Source organism: Numenius arquata, chromosome 12 (assembly GCF_964106895.1).
Source record: "Numenius arquata chromosome 12, bNumArq3.hap1.1, whole genome shotgun sequence".
In the NCBI taxonomy this organism is placed as follows: domain Eukaryota; kingdom Metazoa; phylum Chordata; class Aves; order Charadriiformes; family Scolopacidae; genus Numenius; species Numenius arquata.
Window position 1 is genome coordinate 27924216 of NC_133587.1, and position 6000 is coordinate 27930215.

The window sequence follows — 6000 nt, forward strand, 5'->3', positions numbered from 1 at the left end:
CCGCTGTGGGGTGCTTTCTGTGACCTCCCCCCCTCCCTGAGCCCCTCCGTTACGGCCGCGTGACGTCACGGCCGCTGCCTGCGACGTCACACAGCCACACGCGTTGGGGAAGAGGCTTTCTGGAAGTGGAGCACCCTGGAGTCGGGGGTCACCGACCCGCTTGTGGTTTCTCCGGTTGTGCCTGGAGGGAAGTTGGGGAATGGCAACGCGCTGAAGGTGCTCCATGGTTGAGAGAGGAAAATCGCTGATCCCAGGGTGGGGGAAAAAAAACAGGAACAACTTGCTGCCAGTCCCCGGCGAAGAAAGCAAAGGCTAGAAATGGGTGTAAATGACCACAGGAGTGCTCGTGCGCAGCCCACGCACCCTGCGCTTCCACAGGCCTTTCGGCAAAGCCCTGGTTGAGGTTCCCCCCCAGTACATGCCCAGGGCTGAGCACTCAGAAACAGCTGGGGGGGGGGCGGGGGTAGAGGAGGGGGCATACAGGGACACCGTGGGGCGAATGTCTCTCTGCTAGTGTGCTTACTAGCGGCTTGCTGCAAAACACGCAGGTCCAATTATTACCATGCCCAGCTGAACTGTTTATGACCTGGGAAGTATTGTTATAATTACGTTACAGCAAAAGAAGCTGAGAAAGTGACAGGCTTGATCAAAAACAAGCTCCTGACGGCTCCTGTTCACTCCAGAGAAACGGGAAGGCGATCCCAACCATTTGCAGCCTCATAAAGTATTTGCCCTGTTGCCTTCCCAATTCCTTCCCAGCTCCTCTGGCACTGCAGGGGTGATCCCCTCTAATAGGGCAGGCACAGGCTCTGGCCCCCAGCACCGAAGGGGAGGCATGGATGGGGCACAGCAGGTTTCTGTGGGTCCTGCAGGCCCACAGGAGCAGGGTCAGCCCCTGCACTGGCAGGGTACAGAGCAGGTGCCCTCGGAAAACCTTCCCCTCATGTCTGCCCAGCGTGGTGGGATGGACACTCATTCCCTGCATAGTGGCTCAGGAGGAACCAGGAAGGCAACGATAATCTTCCCCCACATCTCCTGATGATGGTGCCACTTGAGCATAGGCTCGAGGGACGATCGTCTGCGCTTGCAGGATGGCTGTCGTCAAGGACATCGGTGGTCCCCAGGAGTGGTGGGAGTGCACACTGCCTGTCTAGAGCTGGGCAGGGCACAGGCAGCCAGGGCAGCAGGTTGCTGAGGGCCTGGCAGATCCCTCACCCACACCCAGAATAAATCACAGCAACAAGAGCTGAGGGCAGAAATCAGCATTTGGAAAGCGGCTCTGGAAAAAACCAAAAGTCTGTGTGGGGCAGGCGCTGCCAAGCGCGGTGAGGCAGCGGCAGGAGCAGTTGGCACCGCGGCGCCTTACAAGCCTCTGAAGCAGCGAGATCTCCCAAATCATCACATGTAAATCTCACACACGCCCGCCCCCTCCATATTTTATTACTTAGATCACAGTTGAAAAGCTTAAATGAAAACAGGGTTTCTATTTCCAGAGCTTGTTTAACATCGCGAATGTGATACAAACTGTGGGCTTCATGTTTTTAATTAAGGTTACTTACCCGGCCGTGCACGGAAAAGTAAGTCAATAGCTGCTGGCCACATACCGCGGCCCGCAGCCGGCTCCCCTGAGGATGGTGCAGTGCCAGCTGATGGGAGTACTGGGGGTCCCATGCATCTCACAGTGGGGCAGGGGTCTGGGGTGCAGGGTGAGTTTGGGCCACTCGGGGCTGGAGCTGCAAGAAGCTCCTCGCTGGTCCTTGCAACACTGCTCTCCCAGCCCTCTCCCAGCAACACCCCTCTCCCAGCATTTCCAGCCTCAGGCAGCCAGCAGGCTAGGCTGGCGTGCCAGAAAGTGGCAACAAGGCACCTTTCCAAGGGATATTGTGCAGAAAGAGCCTAAAAGTGGTGCTCTGGGGCCTAATTTATCTCACTAGAGGAGCCAGGAAAAAAATCGATCATGCTGTCAAACTGAGAGGAGAATTTTCTCCTGATGCTGCAAGTGATGCGACAGGCTGGAGCACTGCTCTGGCCACTCACCCTTCCCCAGCCAGGAGCAGAGGGAAATCCAAAACCAGTTTGATAGAGCCCTGTCTACACTCCTAAATGCAGTTCTCATTCCTGGTTTGCACTCCCGGCAAAATGTTACTTTTGTCCCTTGCTTCGTGCTCTGGTTATTTTTTAAATGCTTTCAGCAAACATTTCCTTGGCATTGGATTCTCACAGCTCCCCCCTCCAGCTGCGGATTCCTTCACAGTAAACATATACGTTTGAAATTCAAAGAATTTCCTCACGTCCCTGGTACACTCTGCGCTACGGCATGCTAGGTGGCTAAATATCTATGGCCATGTATATCGAAGGGCCTGAGAAGTTGGATAGGTGAGAAATTGTTTAGGATTATGCAAAATGAGGTGTTATCGACACTGCAAAATAGCCACACTTGCAAGGGAGAGCAGCTGTGGAGACTTGTTGCCATCCATAGCAGTAGCCGGGTCAGCGCTGAGTGAAGTCCCGAGGCAGATGTAGAGAATGTTGGATCTGCTTGACCAAGTTGGCTGAAATGGTGCCTCAAGGGGTTTTCTCTGCTTCTGCAGGCAACCAGAGCCTGGCAGAGCCTCAGCCTTACCAGGGGGTCTTTCTGCTCAGCCTGGCAGCCCCCAAAGCACCGGGGTAAAATAAAATTGGGGTGAAGTAAAATCTCATAACATAGAGTTTTGCTAAATTTGATCCTAAGGAAAGAAGCTGAACTATCCTTTGGAGATTTCTCAGGACCAATGCCTAGAATAGCCCCTGGTTTAGAGCAAGGAGGGCTCAGTGCCCTGCTGGGAGGGTGCATCCATCCTTGGGAGCAATGGGGTCATCATACTGGGCATACTACATCTAAGGGGGAGGTAATTATGTTGGTCTACTAGAAAGTAAAGATAGGCTCTCAAGTTGCCACCTAATCACAGGCCTTTTTGCATACAAATAGCTGTGGAGGAATGAGCTTTGGGAGGTTTTTCAACAGCAGTGAAGATGCACCTGAAAGATAAAATGTATGCTTATTTCTCTTTTTTATATGTATTTAGTTTGGAATTGGTAAAAGGGTGTGCTGAAATGGAAGCATGTACACAGGAAGCAAACACACCAACATCATGTGTGACCATCCCTAAAGCAGCTTTGCCGGTGGTGCTGCGGTGGGTAATACTGTCAAACCGCAGGGCCGAAGACTGTGGGGAGCAGGGCAGGCAACAACAGCAAGATGACCAAATGTGCAGGTTGTCAAGAGGACATCATGAAACCTGGCAGATACGGCCATTAACCAAACCCTGGTTTCACTTCCACATCCAGCAAGAGTCGACTGAGACAAAATTACAGACTGTAGCTCCAATGTAGCACTCAGCGTAACTCAAATATTTCTTTATCATTTACACCCAGGAAAAACTGTTTATGAAGGGAGCTGGTCTGCTGTCTGCAGGCCATTGAATGCTGCAGAAAGGTGGAACAGAGACTGCACAGAACAGAACTGCACCAGACTGTGCAAATGTGGGAGAGGACTTCGTGTGAAGGTCCAGTTCTTGTCATCCACAAAACTACAGGAAGGGCTGCATGCAGTTTGTGTTTAGAAAAGGCTAGACTGAAGGCACAGGTTGGGTTGTAGACCATGCTACAATGCTCTACATAGCAGCTCTTACATGCTATGACACATAGTATTTTGTCATCTGGCTTCTAGCTTAGCTCAGTGATGAATCCCAGAACCTGGGCTGTGGCATGGCGCAGGTAGAGGTCAACCATGTGCAATCCTTCAACCCGGCCTTACACATGACTGCCAGGCGTGGGGGGCCTGAGGCCCCTCGGGAGGCAGGGAGCTGGGCTTGCAAACATGGGGAGGGGACAGGAGTCTCTTTGGGAGCTGCAGCAGGCAGTGCTGTTCCCTGTTCCTGCTAAGAAGCGGGGGCCCTGTGGGGTGGTGTCTCTGGTGACACCCTAAAACTCTGGGAAAAGCACTGGGGTTAGTGGCAGCAAAGTCCCCAGACAAATCGCAGACCAAAAAACCCCACCCCAACCCAACCCACAGCTGTTGCTTCATCTAGGAAGCAACTGGAGGACTCAGTTCTGTTCTGCATTTTCTTGATGTGTTTTGTCCTAATAATTAATAAACAAAAATGTAACAGGATCTCCAAAGAAGGACTAGATCCCGGTTCTTTCTACTTCCGCACGAACCCCCCCAAAGAGTTAGAAAAACAAGCTCCTGACTGCTTCTCAGGGGCTTTATTTTTTCTCACCACTCTGTTTCATGTCCATTTTTTATTGCATTTTTAGATTTCCATCCCCTGGGCCATGTAAAACAAAGCACCTTCCATCGGGCCTCTGCTGCACTTCAGCTGCTGCGTGCAGCGGACACGGGGAGGAGGAGGAAGGCTGTGGCGTTTGCAGGAGCTGTGTTTTCCCAGCTCTGTTGGGGCTCTGTGAGCAGCCACGAAGGCAAAAGGGCTCCTGACAGGTGCCCCAACAGGTGCCAGATGCTTTTCCTGGGTACCACAATGCTGTGTAACGCTGTGTTAATTAGGGGGAAATGTGGTTAGCAGGAGAAGCTCTGCAATTTGGTCTGGGACATAGTGCCTCAAGATCGGGCCTCTTGGTTTCAAAGCTTCATCCACATGCCTGAGCCGTTCTCCATTTCTTGCTCTTAGGACCCAGGTGGGATCTGTGTCTGCCCCACAGGAGACCCCACTCGTGGCTCTTATAGCCCACCTGGTTTCTTCAGTTCTCTGCCCCCCATGGAGTCAAGCTGTGTGGGTTGCTCCAGTCCACACCATCCCTCCTCTGCTGCTCATTTTCACTTAACCCCAAGGAATACAAAGCCAGAGACTCAAGCCTTAAATACATACCTGAGCCCTTGTTTCTGTACAAGCAGGAGTTGGACCATTCCAAAAGAGGCTGATTTTCTTAATTATGTGTAATGTATCAATATAATGAAAATTCGGTAATTTTGCTGTGTTACGTATTTTATTCTTTTCATAACCATGTTTCTTTCAACTGAGTTTTAAAATGTCTTTAATATTCTCTAAGGAAATTCATGTCTTTGGTGCTTTTACCAGTCAGGGAACGACTCATTTCCACTTACTGTAGTGTCTCAGATGGCTGATGTCTGCTCTACGTTTAAAAAAATGAATGTGGAAATGTGGATTTGTTTGGATTTAACATTAATGGTTGTAGGTCATATTGCAGAAATCACTGCTTTGAAAAGTTAAGGATAAACATTGAACAGTTTATAACAATAATAATTTTAATTTTCTTCAGCCACCTGTGCAAGAATAAACACCGTCCGCTGTGTTACTGAATTCCCTACTATTTATTCCTGTTTTCCCACCTAGCACCACTGGAAAGCATAAAGTTGGACATTTTTACCACCAATATTCTTCAGTATTCTTCAGTTATAGAGGCCAATCCATCATTTTAAATAATTTTCTGGAGAATGGAAATTTTTGCTCAAGTCTGCCTTTTCTGGGCAGGGAGAGATGAGGGGGTGTGTGCGTGAGCAAAGGTGGTGCAGTGATGTGCGGGGTCACCACGGTTCACGTGGCATCTGCCTGAGACCCATCCCCTGAGACTCACTCTACCAGCCCTGACTCTTGAGCATCCCCAATTACCCGAAAATGTGAACCAACCCGGCAAGAGAGGGGGCGGTGAGAGGTGCGTGTGCTGAGGGGGCGGGAAGGGGCAGATGTGAGGGGCTGACTCCATTCCCCACTCGAGCCACACGCGGTTTTGTGTGACCTCGAGGATTTCACAATCCCTGTGCCTTTCTTCTGCAGCTGTAACACAGGAATAATAACGCTTCCTCCCCTTTCTCTGCTTCCTACTCTGCTCTTGGCACACGGCTAATACAAGAGGGCTTGATCTCAGTTGGAATCTATCAGTGCTACTGACATGTTAATAATACCAGCAGAAACGTTTCCTCTTTCCTTTGCACTGACAAAGCTCTGCACGGGGTAGCAGCTCCCAACACATCGGCCCAGA